A 22,781-nucleotide genomic window follows, 5' to 3' on the forward strand; every position below is an offset into this window, starting at 1 on the left:
CGTAGTTTTATATTCTTATAACTTATTTCTTGTCATGTTTGTTTGATTATCCTTCCGGTCATTTCAATATATTGGTTGAATTTTTCTTTCTATCTTATTGCTTTAATAATTAAAGGTTTGTTTTTTTTTCTTGTTCTTGGTTTTATGTTTGTTTTCTATAACATTCCTTTGCATAATGAGGTGGAATATAATGAAGAAAATAACATATTTTTATTGCTATAGGCTTCTCTTGATAGGAATGGGGAAAAATGTAATGAAGTAACGGTATGATCCATTACCATTCCATTCGTGGGTTTGCTTTATTTATCCAATTTGGAATGAAATATACTAAATCTTTTAAATAATTATTTTACCATTTAAATTCATTTTCTCCATCATATGGTTGGTGTTATTTCTTCTTAAAAAGTCAGCATTATATTGTTGGTTGGTGCGTTTTGGCATGAAGGGATGAAATGTTGGAATGATTCCCATTTTTTCATATCTATATCCATTTTCTTTATAATTATTAACAATATTTTTGTTTGTAACACTAAAATAATATGTGACCAAACAACGCCTTTCTCATGCCATGAGATTGATTCCAACACACAAAACAAGATTTCATAGTTCAAATCCTACAAAAAGGAAGAAAGAAACATAAATTCGGGCTTCTCTATCAAGATCAATAGACACACAGTGAGAGAAATCAGGGTTAGATTACAATGATCTTTCTAAGGCCATGTTTGGCAAAAATAATCTGGCTTATAGTAATTTAGCGTTTGGTAAAACCATAAAAGTAGTTATCATAGTTTATAAAGTAGCTTATAAGCTAGCTTATTGATAAATTAGCTTCAAATAGCTTATTGATAAAACATAGTTTTTCAACTAGTTTGCCAAACAGCGCCTAAGTGTTACTAAGTCGAATATCTATATAGCATTCCAAGTTAAGGGTACTTTGGTAATTGTTACTAAGTCGATAATCTATATAGCAAAGAGTTGAATAGATTATGTCTTCCGCCGCTTGCCATATCAATTAAATTGGTAAAAAGACCGAGTATTGTGAATTTACCATATTACCCTCTTTGTAAGATTTCATTGATTTAACCTGATCTGTGTAGGTCTATAAAATGCATCTATTTAATAGGAGGATTTCAATTTAAAGTCTGAAACCCTAAGAGCCCTAAAAGCCCTAAATCTGAGAGATAGGCAACAAATCCTAATAGAGGAGGTCGAAGGTTAGAAGGTGAATGTCCTCATTTTATATCTTTTCTATTGATTTATCTATCGATCGCTTATTTTCTACTTATTGATGAATGTTTTTTCATGAAGCCTTAAAAACTAGGTATTCTAGTTTTAAGTCATTTGCATTCCTTTACAATCATAAATCTAGTCAATTCAAGATACTCTCTATTTTTGAATTGATGGCGAAATCAAGAAGCGATTCACCTTTATTAAATCTAGGGATTAAGTGGGTTTGTTGGCATGACATTTTTTACTTCAAGTTGTTACAATTTCCAAATGATTTAATTAGTAATGTGAGATCCCAAATAATCTTCTCTTTTAGATCGACAAATCGAATCAATAGTTGCCAATTTGCAGAAATATATCATTTCCCTAAATTTGAATTTGAATGTAATTCAATTGATTGACTTGTTTCACTTGTCGTAGGTTCCGCTTCATTTAGATATCAGATTGATGGCACACGAGATCAATGTAAGTCAGATTGTTTACTATTGACCATCGTTTTTAGTTCATCTCTTTTTTGTCGATTATTTACATTTTGGATAATGTTTATGGTTTACATTTAGGTTCAACTTCCGGTCCAATATGAAGACTTTTATATACTCTCATTTGGAAAAATCATTGCAAGCCCATTATACTACGGTGCCAATTATATTTGGCCAATTGGGTATAAATCCTGTTGGCATGAAAAGCTTACCGGCTCACTTTTTACATGTGAGGTGTCGAATAACGGTCAAGGTGGACCCCTTTTCAAAATCACAAGGTCGAGTTGCTCAGAATTACCTCTTCAATATGGTCAAACTATCCTATGTCGAGCAGACCTTGAGGAGCATGACAATGTTGTGACCGAGCTGACCGAGATAGATCACGACATTGGTGATGAGAAGGTGTATGAAGATGTAATCGGTGACCAATATTTTGAAGGGTCATCATTATCTTCAACATGGGAGTTGATACTGAAAATGATTGTTGATGTTCACGAAGAAATTATCAACCGGAACGGTGGCCTACAGTGTTACTGTAGGCATGCGGAAGATTTAAGCTTCTTGTCATCTGTTCATTTCACGCAGGAGGTTAGCATAGATCTGGAGAACTTTTTACATTCGCAACAATGTGTCAGTGTGCCGACTGTCATTCATGGTGACAAGGAGACTCGTGAGTTTTCAAAATTATTGATAAATTGGATGAGAGGGTATCGATTTGGATTAGACATTGAGTTTGTTCAAGAATTTATAGAACAACTCCCTGGAGTAGAAGCCTGTTCAGGATATATATTATGCAAAGATCGTTTACGTGATTCATCTTCAACAATTTCAAATAAAAAAATTAAAATAAAGGACGTGGAGCCTTTTCCTGTTGGGAGTCTCATTTCCTCAAGGCTGTCTTCTAATGCAACAGGTGACCTTCTTCAGGTATGTATTATTCGTACAAGGGTATTCTTGTCTTTTCATAACATGCTCTGATCTTTCTTCTTTTCTAAACAGGTATATGAGTTCTTATGCCGTTTTAAAGAAGTTCTCGAAGTGGAAGAAGATTGTTTATCGTATGAAGATCTTGAAAATGAGCTTTATCTTACCCCATGGCCTGTTACATATGGATACGGGGCAGGGGCATTTCTGGAAACAGTAGAAATGAATTGTGTTAAAAATAAGGTTGACAAGTTGACTACTGTCCACATGGCACTGCTACCTATGCTAGTGAGTAAGCTCCTGACTAAGGCCTTCAAAGTAACCGGTGATGCTAACGATACAGAGAAGGACAAGGATAAAAAAGTAAATTTAGAAATGTTTCCGATTAATCCGCTGACGTGGCCAGAAGTGGCTAGAAGATATATCTTGGCTTGCTTGTTTATGGGATCTAAGAACACTGCTGTTGGTAATAAGACGAAGCTCATTCGCTGTCTGCAAGGTGATGATGCTATTTTCTCTGGATCGCCAGCTGGCGTTGCTGGCTCTGATGTGGACGCACAGGTGAATTTATTATTTATATAAATCAATAACTGTTTTGATTCCGATTATTATTATTATTTTCGGCAATATTGGTTCTCATTTAAGGTTTTTGTAACATTTTTTGTTCCTGTTTCAAGTAAAATAACTGTTTTTGATCTCCAAGTATAAGGTAATTTCTGCAGTTTTGGTTCCAAAAATATATTCCGTTTTACTTATAATAGGTACCAAAAACGTTACAAAAACCTCAAATAAGAATCAAAAATAAATCGGCTTTACTCTGGGACCAAAAATGTAAATTTCACACCAAGTCTAATGTCTGATTATTGTTTTTGCCTTTTTTTTTTTTTGCAGTTGCTTGGAAGAGCTGTAGAGAAAGTGTTTGGCAAACGGAAAAGAGAAAGGAGTATTTTACCTTCAGGGACTAAAGTTGACAATTTGGAAAACTACAGGTTGGAAACAGATTTTAGTATTCCAGAGTGGGCGAAAGTGCTTGATCCAGTAAGAAAGCTGCCTACAAATGTGGGGTCCTGAATTCGGAACTGTGTGCGTGAATCTTTAAAGAAAAACACACCTGAATGGGCAAAGAAGCTTCTAGAAGCTTCCATTTCAAAAGACGTGTACAAGGGCAATGCATCTGGGCCCACTAAGAGAGCTGTAATGGATGTTTTAAACAGAGTATCCGATGGCCCGCAAACAGCATCGCCACCTGGCATGGGAATTGAAGACATCAAAACCTCCAAGATGTTGTCAAATACAGTGATGAAAAAGTGTCGTGTGGTATTACGCCAGGTGGCAGCAGCTTATGATAAGAAGAAAAAGATTCTTGTTGATAAAAAGGAAAAACATCTTTTTGATCTTGTTGGAAGGGACTTAAATTGTAATGATAATTATTTAAAAGTTGCTTTTGGATCTGTGTCGATGCGTCCTATTGATTTAAGAACCATTGATTTGAGATTGTTTCATGGGGCATATGGTGCTTCACATGAAGCATTTCTTGAGGATGTTAAGGAGGTTAGATATTTTCTTTTAACCTTTTTTTTTTTTGTTTCGTTTTTAAGGTTTTATTGTTTGTGGATTCATTTTTTAATGTTTTTTGATTTTCAGGTGTGGATTAACTTACGCCGGAAATTTAAATTGGTGGATAAAATGTCACGTACTTTTAAATCGCGATATGAAAAGGAGGTTTGTTTCTTAATGTACTTTTCATGTATCTGTTATTGTTATTATTATTATAGTACAATGTTGTGCTTTCAGATCCTTCCTCACAGTCCAAATGATATCACCAAACTTTTTTTTGCCATGTCAGCACTATATTACACATTTATGGACGAGGGCGTGGCATAGAAACCTGTTAACTTATGTATACAACGTTGTAATAAGGCTAAAAAAACATAACATAAGATTTCTTAAGGTGATTTTATTAATGCAGGTAGGGACTCTGTTTAGGAGATTTTATGAAGATAGCATGAACAGAAAACCTATTGAGGAAATAGAGAAGGAGCTTGAAGAGATTCTAACTTCAACTGAAATACCCGAAGCACCCTGGGAAACAAGAATCTGCAATGTATGTGGGATTAATAAAGATGATGGAAAAGTACTTATTTGTGATAGGTGTGAAGCATACTATCACACATACTGTTTGACTCCCCCTCTTTCTGAAATCCCAAAAGGCAACTGGTTTTGTCCCATTTGTGTGCCACCTCAGCAGGAAAACGAAGCAGAAGGTCTTGAAAATATTTTACAATTTGTTGATGAAAATTGTGAAGAAACAATTAAGCTTTTCGATATAGCCACTGCCTTGAAGGAAAAAGAGTATTGGGAATTAGATGCAGATAAAGTGAGTTTTTTTCTTTCTCTTTCTTTAGATTAATCCTGTCTGGATAAATGATTTATAAAAAAGATTGTAGGTGTGTTTCTTTTTGACTTAATACAGATAGAAATTCTTAATATGTTAAGTGAAAGGTGGGTTGCCTTTTCCATTCATTTAGACCTTTCTATTTACCTTATTACCCTTTACCTAAATCCTACCAATCTGTAATTTCTTGCCAGCCATATTACTTTTAAAGTTTTGTCATTTAGAAGTTTGTGCAGTTTTCAGATAAACAATAATTTGTTGATCATCATCACTTTTTTGACAAAAGGGTAAGATGGTCATTCACTCATACGTTTTTCTTTATGCAGAAAACCTTGTTGCTCAAGTTTCTATGCGATGAGCTATTGAAAACCAGTCTTATCCGCACGAATGTGAAAGAGCCGGTTGTGAATATTGAAGAGCCAGATGTTAATCATGAAGAGCTCTCTTTACGCAAGGAAATTTTAGGCATTGATTCTGAGAACAGATTCTATTGGGGATTCCAAAACACAAACACAAGCACACATCACGGAATCGTCGTCAACGAGACCGGAATGTGTGATTCCGATTCCGGTACATGGCGTTTATTCCAATCCGACAAACAAATCAAGAGTCTCATCAATTACCTTAAACGAAACTATCCCAACAGAAGAGAATTGAGAAATTCGATCTCGAAGTGGCAGAAGTCAATCACAAAACATGGTCAACAAACGGGAGCAAATTCCGTCAAGGGCGAAACGGTCTTTTCGCATAACAACGGACTTGCTACAAAGGCAAGTGAGTTGCTGGAGGCGAAATACAATACAGATCCGGATTCAATGAAGAAACCAAGAAGAAAGAACATGGCAAAATGGCATAGGTGTGATTGTTTGGAACCCGTTTTGCCATGTAGATACCACTGTGTTAAATGCCATGAAACCTTTTTCACAATTGTTGAATTTGAACAACATAAGAAGAACAAGTGTGATTGTGGTTTGGATTTGGGTTTGGTGAATCGACCGGGACCCGGTCAACTCAGCCTTGGTTGTGATACATTAAGATTGTTGAAGATGAATCTGTTGGACATGGAAGCTGCACTTCCCGATGGAGCAAAAAGAGGGTCTAGGGCAAGTTCTGAATTGAGGTCTGAATGGTGTGCATTTGTTAAATCAGCTAATACCATATACGAGGTAAAATGACTATATTGCCCTCTATCTGATTTCACACATACATGGTCATATACATATACATATACACATACACAACACATGTATTATGTGTCAAGTTGTGTGGTTATAAAAAGCATAATTGCTATTTAGCTTCAACATCCACTAGATGTTTCTTTTAAAATCATGTCTTGTGATGTTTTTCATATTTTTCATTTTATCTAGATGTTCACTTCATTTACTTTCTAATTTTTTATAATCCTCATGTCCACTAGTTAGTTTTAGTTCTCTTTGATTAAAGTAAAAGTGAGAATTCTCATCATTTTTGTGAAAATAAGTTATGCATGAGTTGTATTTTGGGCGTGTTCGGCAAAATTAGCTTGCAGCGGGTAGCGGGTAGCTTTTAGCTTGTAGCTTTTTGTTAAAAGCTACATGAAGTAGCATTTGGCTTTGGAGCATTTTGTTTAAACTAAACGCTAGAAGCTTGTAGTGGTGAACGAGGCTTTCTGTTCAAAACAGAGCGTTTTGTCAAATGCTAGAAGCTAGAAGCTCTCAAATGTTCCCAAACGCTCTGTTCCGAACACGCCCTTTATTGATTGAATTCCAACTAACACGCCCTTTATTGATTGAATTCCAACTAAAAATACTAGTTATTTATTATTATTATTATTATTATTATTATTATTATTATTATTATTTTCTTAATTTTTAATTTTTATGTTTTTGAATTGCAGATGGTTGAAGCAACTATGTTATTGGAAACCATGATCAAGACAGATTATATCAACAACACATGGTGGTGGTATTGGTCATCAATGGCCGCTACTGCCAAGACATCCACCATCTCTGCCCTTGCTCTTCGTATCTACACACTCGATGCCACCATTGGCTACCAGAAAACCACCATCACTGCCACCTCTTCCAGCCAAAAACTATCAAAGAAACGGAAACATCCCTATGACAAACCCATGGAACAAAGAAAGAAACCGTAGAAGCCACAAGATAAACAAGAAAGCAAGGAGCAAATCCAAAACATCATTTCATATATTAATGTTTAGCCTGTGTTTTAGTTGTTAGTTGGAGTTTGTTGATTAATGTTGATTTTAATGATGATTAATGTTGACCGAGTTATTAGCTTGACTATGAATGGGTAACAGTCGACAATTATCTATGATACTAGGGTGGTGGACAAATATTTCAGCATTTTATTTACTTTTATTGTAAGAATAAATAGGTTTGTTACAGCAGCCTTTCTTGTAGCTCCATTTTAGTTTATGTTCTGTTTTTTGTTCAAGTGTTTTTTCCATGTCAAGAAGTATTCAATAAAGCTTTGGTTGCGAAGCATTACAATAATGACTCATCCTCTTTGTTATCATCATTTCAGTTTTAAGGCTTTGAATCCATCGCTTGGTATCAGAGCACAAGCCTGGTGTTTAATTCTACATGCCAAAAATCATTCGATCCTCAGAAATGTCTCTCGTAACAAACACCTCAAACCCTCCCAGAGAAAACCTTGTTACCTTTCAGTGCCCGGTTCTCACTTCTACGACTTATACGACATGGGCCATTAAGATGGAAGCCATAATGGATGCCCAATGGTTATGGGAATCCATCAAGTCGGCAACAGATGTGGTTGTAGGCAAGAAGAAAAGCAAATTGGCATGTGCGTTCATCTTCCAAGCAATACCAGAAGATATTATGATGCAGGTGGCTAAAAAGAAAACAGCTCGTGAAGTGTGGGAGTCACTTAAAACTCGGTTCGTTGGAGCAGAACGGGTTCAGAAGGCTAGGTTACACACGTTAAAGAGTGAGTTTGAGGCGCTCCGGATGAAGGACGAAGAGTCTATTGACGAGTATGCGGGGAAGTTATCTGGGATGATCTCAAAGTATAATAGTGTCGGTTCAACATTGGATAATGAAGAATTGTTTTGAAAACTCTTTGATACAGTTACAGAGAAATACATTCATCTTATTGCTTCCATGGAGAAATATTCAGATGTAGAATAAATGCCTTTTGAGGAAGCAATAGGTCAATTGAAAGCCTACGAAGACACGGTGAAGCTTCGACAAGGAGGATCGACGAGCGAAAATTCATTGTTGCTCACAAAGAAGGAAGGTCAAACAATGAGTAAACATAAGAACAAGGCACCTAGTGGTCGAGGTAGAGACTGGAACGGTGATGGAGGCGGTAGAGGGAGCACACGAGGGGGTCATTGGGTAGGTCGAGGTCTGGGTGATCAACATGATAGGAAATCGTCTCAAGAAAGTGGAAGATCTAATCGAAATCCACATGACAAAATTCACATAAGGTGCTTTGAGTGTCAACAATATGGGTACTATGCATCGGAATGCCCGAAGAGGGAGAAACAGGAACAAGAAGTGAATTTGATGATGGGAATGGAGGATGAACCAACTCTCATGTTGTGTGTTGAAGGGGAGGACATACCAAACTGCATGAAAGTCAAAACGATAGCAATCGTAACATGTGGTACTTCGACAACAGGGCAAGTAATCACATGACCGGGGAAATAAATCTCTTTGCAGAACTAAACTAAAACGTCACGGGTTGGGTTTGGTTCGATGATGGATCTACAGTTGAAATTAATGGAAAAGGTACACTATTGTTCCAATTTAAAAATGGCAACCGGTTAGTGATCTTGGATGTGTATTTTATCTCGGGTTTAACTAGCAACATCCTTATCTTGGGTCAGTTAACTGAAGTGGGCTATGATGCCTGGTTACATAATGCACACCTATGGGTCTATAATGAGCATGGGAAGCTTGTGTTGAAGGTCCAAAGGTCGGTGAATAGGTTGTATAAAATTGCACTAAAGGTTGTAAAACCAACATGCTTGGTAGTTTCTTTAGTTGATGACACATGGATTTGGCATGCCCGCTTGGGACATACTAACTTCCACACTTTAGAAATAATGGTAAAGAACGGGATGGTGACCGGAATGCCTTGTCTAGTGGGTGTGTTGTGGCAAAACAAACAAGGAAAAGCTTTCTTAATGAAGCTCAGTGGAGAGACTCCAAGCCGTTGGAACTCTTGCACGCTGATCTCTATGGGCCAATAACGCCACAATCAATGGGAGGTAACAGATATTTTTTTATTGATTGTTGATGAGTGGTGTAGATATATGTGGGTTTATCTACTCAGATCAAAAGATGAAGCGTTAGCAAAGTTCAAGATCTTCAAAGATCAAGTTGTAACACTGTAAATTTTTAAACAAAATTTTCATTTAGAATCACATAATTCTCATAACCTATTTCACAAAAATCTCATTTATTTAATTTACAATGCAACTCCATAATTGTTTAATTAATAATATAGGATCCTCAAAACATAACTCTTTCTCTCGTGTGTACAATCAAGCCGGCACCTTCCTACGATCCTAAGAAAAACCTGAAACATATATCACTCAACACGGTAAGCACGAAGCTTAGTGAGTTCCCTAAAATACCACATACACAAATAATAAGCCCCTCATGGCTATAACTCGACATGGACCCTCTGGTCGTGTGTCTCAGTGAGGATCCTTCGGTCTCACAGCTCGGTTTGGACCCTCTGGTCCTGTCTCAGTGGAACCCTCCAGTCCTATAACTCGGTTTAGACCCTCTAGTCCTATCTCAGTAAAACACAAAATATAGCAAATATATCACACAGACAAAATGCATAATATGAAGTAACTCAAATAAGCACTAAAGACCCTCCGGTCACTCATATATACCACTCATGGTAAGTATAGTGGGAAGACTCACCTCGGACGATGAACAACCCCTAGAAACGTTGTTGCTGCGCACCGGCCTCTATCTATGAGCCAAACCTACAATTAACTCAATTAGGAACTAAGTCCAAACTCTCACTCATTAGATCTAAAGGTATACCACTAACCAACCCATCTATAACCAAAAACCCATTAGGCCCACCAAGGCCCAATAACAAATGGGCTCTCCCGAGGCCCAATTTTCAAGTCTATGTGGCAAGTCCAACTCAAGGGCCAAAGGCATATATATATATATATATATATATATATATATATATATATATATATATATATGTATATATATATTCCTCTGGTCCAAAAATCTAGTGCAACAAGCCCAAACTCCAGGCCCAACACTCAAGGCCCAAAATGAGACTTAGCCCAAAAGTCCACAGTGAGGTTACACGGGACGTACCTCCCTTGGTATGTTCAGAGTACTCACGAATCCAAATTGGCCATCGGGGACACTTGTTCAGTACGCGGGGCGTATTGGAATTACGTACATTGTACTTCCCAGATTCACTCTTTCTATTCATTTGGTCTTAATCAGTTAAGACCTTGGCTCATATCACAGATCTGGACTCCCTAATAGCTCTTACTCTATTAAGTCAGTGACTTTAAGCCTTTGCATGGCCGATAAGGTCACAAACACACAAAACTCTCACTTTCTTAGCTCAAAATGCTCATATCTCATGCATGGCTTGATCCCAACGTCCAAGTCCTGATTTTATGACAGAACACCACTAAATACACTCTAAGGAGGTTGATCATAGTCTCTGGAGCTCAATAACTCATAAATTCTCTAACTTTTGGGACAAAACCCTAAAATAATCTACTATGATGCACAAATCAAAAGAGTAAGAAAGCTTTAAGCTTTATACCTCTATATGAAGCTCCCAACACATATATGCTCTAATCCAAGGGCCTGGACTCTCACTCCTTCTTCTCCAAAGCTTCTTCTTCACTCCAAGGACACACAAAATCACCTAAAGGCTCTCAAATGCACTCACAAGCTCTATGAACGAAGGTTTAGTGTTTAAGAGGGTTTGTTGACTAAGAATGGTGGCCAAGTATGAGGCCATCATATCCTTTAAATAGGGACACACCCAAGATTAGGGTTTTCACTATGTGCCTAGTACGCCCAACGTACCCTCTGGTACGCCCAACATACTAAGTGGCCCCACTTAAAAATCACGCACATGAGTACGCTAAGCGTACACACACGTACACCCAGCGTACTCAACTGTCGCCTTTCTTAAATAAGGGACTTATCCTACCAAAACTTCAAACTTCCATTGTTTCCTCGATATAACTCCGTTTCCAATGAACCTCATATCCACGGAAAGGTGACGAGATGCCCTACGCTTCTAGAAACTCGTCACAACCCCGAGACTTCCTCATGCCTGGGTTGCAGCCCATGAACCATAATCACGAACGATCCGAAATAGGCTGTTACACAAGTTGAGATGGAAACCGAGCATAAGGTGAAAATACTAAGGACAAATCAGGGAGGCGAGTTCAACTCACAAGCCTTCATCAATTTCTTCCATGAAGAATGAATCTAAAGGCAAACCACAACACGGTATACTCCGTAACAGACCGATATTGTGGAGCGGAGAAACAGAACAATAGTCAAGATGACACGGTCGTTGTTGAAAAGCATGAACATAGCTGATCCAATGTGGGGGAGGCAATACGCCATGTAGTTTACTTGCTTAATAGAATTCCCATTAAGGTCGTGAGAGACTTTACTCCATACGAAGGCTTGAAGAAAAGAATACCAAATATGCAATATTTAAAAATATTTGGTTGTTTGGCTTTTGCAAAAAAGATAGGAGGTCATCTCACTAAGCTTGAAGATAGAAGTGTACCTATGGTTCATTTCGGTATAGAAGTTGGGAGCAAGGCTTACATACTATATAATCCTATAGCTAAAAAGATTGTTGTGGCACATGATGTCTTATTTGATGAAGAAAAATCATGGGATTGGGAGACTGCACATAATAGTTTGTCAGGAAGCACATACATGGTACAACCCATATTCATGGGTAACATGGAAAACTCAAGCCCCACCAACGAAAATCATGGGGAGGGACCCCATACCCTATTTGTTGGATAAGGTGTCTAAGTCCATAACTATTTATGGTATGTACTTGACCCGACCCGGCATGGTCCATTTGGGTTGCATGACACCATGCAATTGGATAGACTAAATGAGAGAAATAAGACTTGTGGATTATTAATATATTATAAGTTCTAATATATTTAATAATATTATTTAATTAGTTTGATCAAGAATAATTTAGAATTAATTAAGTGATCAAAAGATAACTAATTAAATATATGGGTTGATTATGTAAATCATCCATAACTTGTATAGTGGGTTAAGAGGCTCCATGAATTATCAAGTTGGGTTCCACCCATAGGATGCTCCATGGGAGTTACAAACCTATGGGTCATGGAAATGAAGAGTCATATTGACCTTGAAGAGATTCAAGATTAAGGTGAAGAACCTTCAGTAAACACTAGCACTCAATTTGAGGTGCGCAACCTGTTGAGGAACCTCAACCCACGGCAGAGTAACCTATTGAGAAAAATGATATATCTCCACCTCCACTTCGTAGATCCAATAGAGCTCATCTCCCTTGTGAGTTTGATGATTTACATGTGAGAACAGAAGGAGACATATTGATCAGTGATTTTACACTGGTTGATATGGATGAGCCATCAAAGTATAAGGGAGCGTTAGCTTACAATTTGTATTATGATTTTAGGTACTTTCGATTCTAAGGGGAAGGGACCGACTTGATGGTGCAACATTTACTCTCCACTATTTTCTGCATTTCCTATTGTTGACACTCTAATGACTTTTTTATGATTACATATTGGATTTCGGTATTGAACTTATGATTGTTACCTTAAATTAAAATACAAATTTTCTCTGGTTTTTTGGTTGTTACAATTTGGTATCAGAGCCTTGGTTTGAGGGATTCAAACACACTGTGGGGTGTGTCAGAACTCAAACTGAGGAAATGATAACCTTTTTAAATGAAAAAGAATCAGGATTCTCTGAAAAAGTTTTTCTTTAAGTAGCAAGGGAGAGTGCAATGTGTGCGAACTGCCGAGCTCAAGTAACTGTTTCTCAATGTTAAACCATGCTTATAAATGGAAACTAGTATGTTAATATGTGAATTTCATGCTAGAGTAGGGCTAAGGATTCCTTTAGGGGTTATGTGATAAAATTTCCTAATTTACGTGATGCCTTGTAGCCTAGGAGAATGCAATGTTATGAATATATTTCTTGGAATTGATGTTGATTTAATTATTTGTAAAGTGTATGCTTTCAAAGTTGTATATGTTTAAGATTGCATAGCTCTAGAATGATGGATTTTGCCTTATTTCCTGTTCCTTGTTTGGTTATGGTCTTAGGGTAGAAGATTTATTTGACAGTCTATGTCATTTTATATATGTATAAATTGCATGCATAAGGCAACCTACAGTGTTGATTGAGGTTTCTGGTTCTGTGAGGACTGATAAATCCTAGAAGATTCTAGGACATGCGTATGTGTTGTGTTTGTGGGTCATATTTTATCTATGTTTGGGTGGATTAGAGGCACTAGGGATGGCCTTGGGGAAGGTACAGGTAGGTGTAGAAGCTAGTATTGGGCCCGTACTATTGAAAGCACAAGACATGTACCCGAGATAAGGACAAACCTAGAAACTCTAAGGAGTCCGGTGGGGAGGAGTCCCTTCAAACTTCCTTATTGATTACTTTCTATGTTGTATTTTCAGTTTGAGGATAGTGATGGCTACAAAATGAGGTTCACATTCGGGATCAGGCACGAGATCTGGTACAGGTTCTGGTGCGGAACATATTGATGAGAGGTTGCGCGAGCTTCTCACAGTCAAGGTTACTCACGACATTCTTAACACTTACCCTGTGATTTTCTATACCGTCAACGAGGGGATCATGGAGACTATGGAGGAGCGGCTCAGGTCTTTCCGAACCGAGATCACTGTGGGACATATTGGGACTCAAACTCCCTTATTTCGGGAGTTCAAGGCGTACGTTGCGCTTGAGTTCTTAAGGTTAAGGACCCCATCGCTAGTCGTCGTTGGATCACTGACATGGAGAATACCCAGGGCGCAAGCTTTTGCCCCAATGTAGCAAAGGTGGGATCGCGTCCTGCATGATGAGGGACAGAGCGTGGGACTGGTGATAGGAGGTTACCCTCGCAGTAGGGACAGTGGGTGTGACTTTGGTGACATGGGAATATTTTGTGCGAAGGTTTGATCGGGAGTTTGTACCAGATATTAAGGTGCAGCAGCTGGTGAGGGAGTTCCTGATGGGCTTTGAGAATTATAACATTCCTATGGTGCACACATGACCCTATTTGCTTTGGATCTAGGTTTTTCTCAAGTTATACATGCAAATTAATTTTCCAAAGCAAAACTCTAATCTAGCATACAAGAAAAACAAAATCTAATCGTATTAGGGTTAGAAGAATACCTTTCTTGTTGATAGGTTGATCTTGACCTTCACAAGCTTAGTGCCTCAAGAGTTGCACCTCTAATGGAGTCACATACACCACTTAGCAAAGGATGAACAAGAGAGAGGTGATGGAGGCTTCTTGAATTCGGCTAGGGTTCTCTAAGAGTGCATAGGGACCGAAAACTATAAGCCAAGGGTCCTTTATATAGCTGAGCTGCTAGGGTTTTAGATGGAAACCCTTATTATCTGCTTAAGCCTTAAGCAATCCATGGAATTCTTCTAGAAACCCCTTGGACAAAATCTTTATGGGCTTCCTATAGATTTCGTCCACTCCTTAACTTAGGAGTCCATCAACCCAACTTGCAACTATCAATGATTTGCAATATCAGCCCCCTTACTTTTAATCAGTCTCTTTTTATCACTAAATTAATTCCAAATTAATTTCTGATCAATACTGCTTAAATAATATGATTTCTCAACTAATATATTATTCTTATAATATATTAATAAACCATTAATTAACCTCTTTCTCCAAAACTCATCATGTCTAGTTGCTATGGTAATGGCAACCTAAAAGGACCATGGCACTATCAAATAAAGTGCATACCAATTATAGTTATGGGCTTAGACACCTAATCCAACAGTTCCAGGACTTCACCAAACCATAGAGACTGTAGCAGAGATTACCAACAAGTTTAGGGAGAGGGCATTGTTGGTTTTGCAGTACATTGTGGATGAGGAGATGAGGAAGACGAGATATTATGCTATGCTGAGGGATGATATCCGAGAGTTTGTGAGCTTCTTAGGGTGCAAGACCCTGAATGACATGATTGAGAAGGCCTATGAATGGGAAATCGAGTTAGAGCTCCGGATGAAGCGGAAGCCAGAGCAGGTTCAGACGGCAGTTGGACAGGCTAAAAAGCCTAAGACCTCCGATGTTCACAACAGAGGCCAGTCGGGCTGGGACTGATGCACCAAGTGCAGCAAGTCGCATGATGGACCTTATCGATTTGTGCGATCAGGATGATTCGGTTATGGTCAGGCAGGCCACATGAGCAAGGATTGCCCTAAGAGGTCTTTGATTTTTTTTCAATACAACCAGACTAGCCATAAAAAGCCAATTGTCTGAGATTATCTGGAGGAGCAGTGGCGGTGTCTGCGCCCGCCACTTTGAGGATTACAGATGGCCGCTAGGGCAAGGCGGAGGCTCTTGCGGTGAAGAGCAGAGCATTTCAGCTGACCACAGACGAGGCATGAGCAACACCGGACATCGTGACTGGTATGTGTACTATCTCTATCTTTTATTGATTTCCTATTATGGTTATATTGTCATGATCTTTTATAGGGACCTTTTTGGTCAATGGATTGTCGGCTCATGTTTATTTTGATTCTGGGGCTACCAAATCCTCTATATCTCTTGCGCTCATCAAGAAGTTTCGAGACGCTCCGAGGACTTTGGATTCTCTTATGGAAGTGGAGATCGCTAATGATCGTATTATGAGAATCGTGAGAGTATTCCGTATAAGTATTCTAAACATGTTCGGCAAGAGGTTTCCTATCGACTTGGTACCGATTCTCTTGAGGGGATTGAAGGTGATCATCGTGATGGACTGGTTGGGGCCTAATGGTGTCGTGATTGATTGTGAGCGGTAGTTGGTGAGAGTTCGAACCCTAAGTGGGGGATAACTAGTCATTACTGGTGAGAGAGCTTCACTTGGGCCAACTCTTTAATCAGCAGCGAAAGCTAGGAGGCTTCTTCAGCAAGGTTGTTCTGGGTTTCTAGCTTATGTCTCAGATTCAAGGGTGGAGACCACGACAGATTTGAGCAAGGTACGTATTGTGCGGGACATTCCCAATGTTTTTCCTAAGGAGCTACCGGGAGTCCCTCATTAGAGGCAAGTTGAGTTCCGGATTGATTTGATGCATCTTTCGACTCCGATAGCCAAGGTGTCGTATTGCCTAGCTCCACCTGAGATGCATGAGCTGTCTACGCAGTTGCGGGAGTTGCTAGACAAGGGTTTTATTCACCCAAGCAATTCCCTAAGGGGAGCACCGATTATGTTCGTGAAAAAAAGGATGGGTCACACATAATGTGTATCGATTATCGGGAATTAAACAAGCTAACGGTGAAGAACCGTTACCCGCTTCTGAGGATCGACAATTTATTTGATCAGCTTCAGGGTGTATACTGGTTTTCCAAGATTGATCTTAGGTCGGGATACCATCATATAAGGATCGGGGATGAGGATATGCAGAAGACAGCCTTCCAGACTTGTTATGGGCATTACGAGTTTGTAATGATGTCATTCGGGTTCACCAATGCACCAACAACATTTATGGATCTCATGAATTGGGTTTGCAGGCCGAAGTTGGATCGGTTTGTGATTGTTTTCATTGAAGATATTCTAGTCTACTCCAAGACAAAAGCATATGCGAGAGGTGTTGGAGACTCTCAGGAGGGAGAGGCTTTATGCCGAATTCTCCAAATGCAGGTTTTGGTTGTGTGAGGTGTAGTTTTTGGGGAACATCATTAACCATGGTGATATCTTGGTAGACCCGACCAAGATCGAGGCTGTGATGCATTGGGAGGTCCCAAAAAACTCATCCGAGATTCGGAGTTTCCTGGGTCTTGTGGGGTATTATCAGAGATTTATTCAGGATTTCTCCAAGATTATAGTGCCTTTTACCCGCCTAACCAAAAAGAATGTGACCTTTCAGTGGGGTTCAGATCAACAGTTGGCCTTTGAGACGTTGGGACAAAAATAGTGCGAGGCCCCAATTCTTGCGTTACCCGAGGGATTAGATGATTTTGTGGTTTATTGTGATGCTTCTATTCGGGTTTGGGAGTTGTCCATATGCAGATGGGGCATGTAATTGCTTACGCCTCGAGGTAGCTGAAGCCTCATGAGGCGAATTACCCCACTCATGATTTGGAATTAGGGGTAGTGGTGTTTTCCCTCAAGATCTGGAAGCATTAATTGTATGGGGTCATATGTACTATTTACACTGATCATAAGAGTTTGAATTATTTGATGGATCAACCGAACTTGAATATGCCGCAGAGGAGGTGGTTAGACGTGGTAAAAGATTATAACTGCGAGTTTTTGTATCGCCCCGGGAAGGCCAATGTGGTGGCCGATGCTTTGATCTGTAAGGCGGCGTATCCTCTAATCCGAGATATTTGTTTGAGGATGACAGTTACCTCACCATTGATGGATATGATCAAGGAGGATCAGGTAGAAGGATTGAAAAAAGGAGAATAGGAAGACTGAGCAGATTACAGGGCAGATTTCGATGTTTGTCAGAGATAGTCGGGGATTATTAACCCAGTGTGGTAGGGTTTGGGTTTCGACATTTGGTGGGGTGAGGTAGAAGATTTTGAAGGAGGCTCATCATAAGTCCAAGTTTTCTATCCTTCTGAGGGCCACGAAGATGGACCTAGTCCTGAAATTGAGCTACTAGTGGCCCTGCATGAAGAAGGAATTTGCTTGGTTTGTTGAGCAGTGTCTGACCTGTAGGAAAGTCAAAGTCGAACATCTGAGGCCTCACAGCAAGGTCCAGCCGTTGGTCGTCCCATGTGGAAATGGTAGGAGATCACCATGGATTTTATCACGAAATTACCTAGGACGACACGGGGTGTTTATTCTATTTGGGTTATTATGGACAGGCTGACCAAGAGTGCAAACTTTATTCCGATTGCTGAGAGTATATCCGCTGAGAAATTAACGGATATCTATGTTCGGGAGGTGGTAGTCAGGTACGGAGTGTCGATATATGTGGTTTCAGACCGCGATGTTCGGTTTACCTCCAGGTTTTGGAGGAAGTTTCATGAGGAGTTAGGTACTCAGTTGTACTTCAGTACAACTTACCACCCCCAGACTGATGGGCAGAGCGAGCGGACGATCCAGACGCTCGAGGATATGCTTCGGGCGTGCGTTCTAGACTTCAAAAAGAGTTAGGATACTTACCTCCCACTAGCAAAGTTCCCTACAACAATAGTTATCATGCTAGTGTTGACCGACCCCCATTCGAGATGTTTGTATGGAAGGAAGTGTAGTACTCTGGCTTGTTAGGGGGAAGTTGGTCATCGAGTCATGGGAAGCACCGAGGTGGTGCTTAAGACCACTGAGTTGATTCAGCAGGTGTGCGATAGGCTGCGAGTCGTACAGAGTCGTCAGAAAAGCTATGTTGACCGATGTCGTTTGGATCTCGAGTTTCAGGTGGGAGATTTCGTATTGCTGATGGTGTAACCATGTAAAGGTTTCATTTGGTTTTAAAAGAGGGGCAAGCTGGGTCCTCGATTCATTGGTCCATTTCGGATTTCTCCCCAAGTTGACATGGTTGCTTACCAGCTGAATCTCTTAGATGAATTTCGTCAAATCTACAACACTTTCCATGTATCTCAACTGCGAAAATGTGTCACCGATGAGTTTGTAGTGATCTCGTTAAATGACATTCAGGTGGACGAGCGCCTGAATTATGTTGAGAAATCCATTGCAATTCTTGATAGAAAGATGAAAGCTCTGTGTAATAAGGTGGTGGACTTGGTAATTGTGCAATGGAAGTACCGGAGAGGCTCTGAGTGGACCTGGGAGCCAGATGACGAGATGGGAGAGCACTACCCAGACTTATTGGCATTAGCAGACTTCGAGGATGAAGTCTAATTCTAGTGGGGGAGAGTTGTAGCATCTAAAAATCCAGGTAATTTTCCTTTATTTTCTAATATTATGTTTTTGGCTAAGGACCCTCCCCTCGTATGCTGGGCATACACACATGTTTGCTTAGCATACGAGGGTGCACACCATCGAGCATCAGAGCCTCGTACGCGGGCGTACGTAGCATGTATTAGAAACCCTAAAATTTTGGTATTGTGTCCTATTTAAACCAACTTATAACCTTTGGACCTTATGTCTATCAGCCTTCATTGTCTCTTAACGTCCCTAGAAACCCTAATTGCCATTTGAAGTGAGCTTGAGTTTGGAGTGTCAAAAGGAAGCCATTTTTGGGTGTGTTTACAAGGAGAAGAGTTTGTGGTGCAATCCTTGGGTGTGGTAAAGCTTATAGATCCAACATCTTCATCATCTTAGGAAGATTCTAGAGGTATAAAGCTCATACCTTGCTCATTTATTCTTTAGATATCCTCTAGAGCTTGTTTTGGTCTTTTGGGCTTGACTAAGTCATGCATGCATGTAAAGTTGGCAACTTTACGTGATTAACCACATAAAGGAGGTCAGAGTATTGGAGCAAGTGTCTTAACCAAATAAGAGCTAAAATGCAAAGTTGGCAAGTCAGAGGAGTACACTTGATGTACAAGCTCGTACGCAAAACATACATAACCTTAAGCATGTACTCTTAGCATATAAGCTGAGTATGCCCCGCGTACTTAGCCGTTGGCTACAGTAATTAGGCCTTTGGTGGCGGGTTTGTTTTTAGACCCTAAGAGTTTAGGGTTGTATTGTGGGCCTTAACCTGGTTAGGTTAGGTGAACCTAGTCTCCTTTGTGGGCTTCTAGTGTCATGGGTTGGGCCTTTTGGGCCTTAGGCCCATTATTGTAAATGGGCTAAATATGGTTGGGCCTATTTGAAGGAAAATGCTTTTGGGCCTTATTAAAGGGACTTTGGGCCTTGGTTGGGTTTGTGTCATAATTGTAGTTAAGGTATTTTGTATAATTATTCAGTGTGAGATGTTTGGAGATTGGTAGTTGGGCAATTATTATTTTTAGCAGACCAAGGTGAGTCTCTTCCCGGTATTACGGGTCGAAGGCACCAATGCTGACCCATTACATGTTTATGCAATTTGTTAGTTATTGTATGTTCCATGTTGTGATCGGGTTGAAACACACCCTAGGGCGGGGCCCACTGTGATATATTTGGGTTGAAATATATACCTGGGCGAGGCCCTAAGGCGAGGGCCCATTCTTGTGTTAGGTTTGAATAAACCCGAGGGAGGGGCCCATTGAGATGACTAGTATGTGTTATTTTGGGAAAACTCAGTAAGCGTTAGCTTACCGTTTGTATTATGATTTAAGTTACTTCCGGTTCTAAAGGGAAGGGTCCGACTTGATGGCGCAACATTCACTCTCCACTTTGTTGTTGACACTCTGATGACTTTTTATGATGATGTATTGAATTTTGGAATTGAACTTATGATTGTAACCTTAAATTAAAATGAAAATTTTTATATGGTTTTTAGGCTGATATATATATATATATATATATATATATATATATATATATATATATATATATATATATATATATATATATATATATATATATATATATATATATATATATATATATATAAAGACTATTTATTACTTTTATTCATTTGTTTTTCTAATTTTATCTATATTTTATGTTATCAGTAAATACAAAACTATATTAATATGTTATTTAACTCCCACACCTGCTAACGTTACTCTCTCTCTCTCTCTCTCTCTTGTTTCCATCTCTACCGTCTTCTTTGTAGAAACACAACCGCCGCCCTATCGAAAGCCTTCTTCGAAAAACCCATAAACCACCTCAATCCAAAGGGTTAGGCTATAAAGCATCTCAAATTGAGAGAAAATGAGGGCTACATATCCAACCAACGAGGCCTAGCTGTCGTTTCTTGTAGAGGTGTAGTTAAAAAGTTTCGTTATCTATTCTTTGACTTCATATTCTTTGTAGCAATTAACTTCTATCAAATTCTAGGGTTCACAATAGGATGAATTCTCTTCTTCTTTCAAACCGATTGCCCCATCTCCTTTTCCCGACAAGAATCTATAAGGTATTTAATGCCTTATCCACATGTAATTTACAAAATTTTGGTGTCGATTGACATGATGGTTTGTTAGTCTTAAGTTAGTAGCTTGATTCAGTTTATTTTTTATACTCTAATTTGATAATAACATTTGTTAGTGATAAGTATCGATATGGTTTTTATAATTCGTGTCGTTTGGATCTTTCGGTTCATTTAACAATAGGTTGAAGATCAAAATGAAAAACTTAATGGTAATTATTTTGGTTGTAGGTTTTGATTTGGTTTTGGCTAGACTGCTGGAGTGGTTGATGGTGGTTGCCGGAGTGGACTGACAGTAATTGTTGGAGGTAAAGGGGTTAGACATTGACATTGATCATCAACAGTCACCGAGGCTTTAATTTAACAAATATATAAGAAATATATTAATTAAAAATACATTAGTAAGAAAAAAAAATAGTATTTTTAGATATGGCAGGATAAAAATAAAACTGAAAAAAATCAAATTATAAGGACCTTTCTTGTTAGAAAAATAAATAAAGAAAAACGGACACAAACTATAGGGACTATTCGGATAATTTCTCTTCAACAATAGAATAAAAGGCAACCCAAAGTTGGCAGGTGAAGCGCCGAATATACTATTGTCAAACAAAACAATGGCGGCCATGTCACCCGGGGCAAACCCGGGTTGGACAATGGCGAAGAAGACGCCGCCCCTCTATAGCCATCGGAGACCGGCGATTGTTCTTGGATAATCTGATTCTTCGACATGGCGGAAAATGGAGGCGGATGTTCTTGGTTTGTTGATATGCGGAGGGTGACAGGTTGTCGGTGGACGGTAGGTTTCAAATCCAACCTCCTTTTGGTATAAGCCAATAAGCCGCCATCCCATCAGGAATTTGGTTCTCTGGAACTGCAATCGAAGGTATAAAATTATTTGCAATCGATTTCCTGGTTTATTTCTGTTTTGAAAAGAAAAAAAAAAATCTAGATGCCGATGCCAAACCGATTGGTCGAACTAACAAAAAGATCGAGAAGGATTTTGTTCAATTTTGAAAGCCTACCTTGTCCCAGTCATTCTTACTAGTTAGGGACTTAAGAAGTCAGTTAGCAAAAGTTTGTGAGACAAAAATATCATTCTAGTATCTTGCTTTTAATTAGCTCTGAAAACTGACGAGTCTCTTTGTCACTTTTAACGACAGATGCCACATTGACACACTCAAAAAGTTCTCCAGATCTATGCTGAGGTGGTTCATGGAATGAACAGATGATAAGAAATTCAAATCTTTCGCATGCCTACAATAACTGTACAACGCCACCACCATTCCAATTGATAATTTTTTACGTAAACATCAACAATCTTTTTTAATAATAGCTTCCATGTTGAAGATGGTGAAGATCCTTCAAAACAAAGGTCACCAATTACATCTTCATACACTACTTCATCACTGTTGTGCGGATCTATCTTGGCCAGCTCGGTCACAACGGTCACAACATTGTCATGCTCATCAAGGGCTGCCCGACGTAGAATGGTTTGACCATATTGAATAGGTGATTTTGAGTAATTGGACCTTGTGATGGTGAAAAGGGGTCCACCTTGACCGTTATTTGACA

The 22,781-nt window shown here is 39.1% G+C and overlaps 1 pseudogene across 1 annotated transcript; it reads left to right on the plus strand.

The window, feature by feature from the left end:
* The first annotated feature begins 1,102 nt into the window (after nucleotides 1-1,102).
* On the plus strand, nucleotides 1,103-7,411 carry LOC145044155 (methyl-CpG-binding domain-containing protein 9-like; annotated as a pseudogene). Its single transcript, XR_013681234.1, has 9 exons — nucleotides 1,103-1,222; nucleotides 1,648-1,692; nucleotides 1,788-2,633; nucleotides 2,706-3,191; nucleotides 3,522-4,181; nucleotides 4,275-4,352; nucleotides 4,600-5,007; nucleotides 5,352-6,191; nucleotides 6,902-7,411. The product of XR_013681234.1 is annotated as a methyl-CpG-binding domain-containing protein 9-like (transcript).
* The last annotated feature ends 15,370 nt before the right edge of the window (nucleotides 7,412-22,781 follow it).

Source organism: Lactuca saligna, chromosome 4, assembly GCF_052625555.1.
Source record: "Lactuca saligna cultivar CGN05327 chromosome 4, ASM5262555v1, whole genome shotgun sequence".
Taxonomy (NCBI): Eukaryota; Viridiplantae; Streptophyta; class Magnoliopsida; order Asterales; family Asteraceae; genus Lactuca; species Lactuca saligna.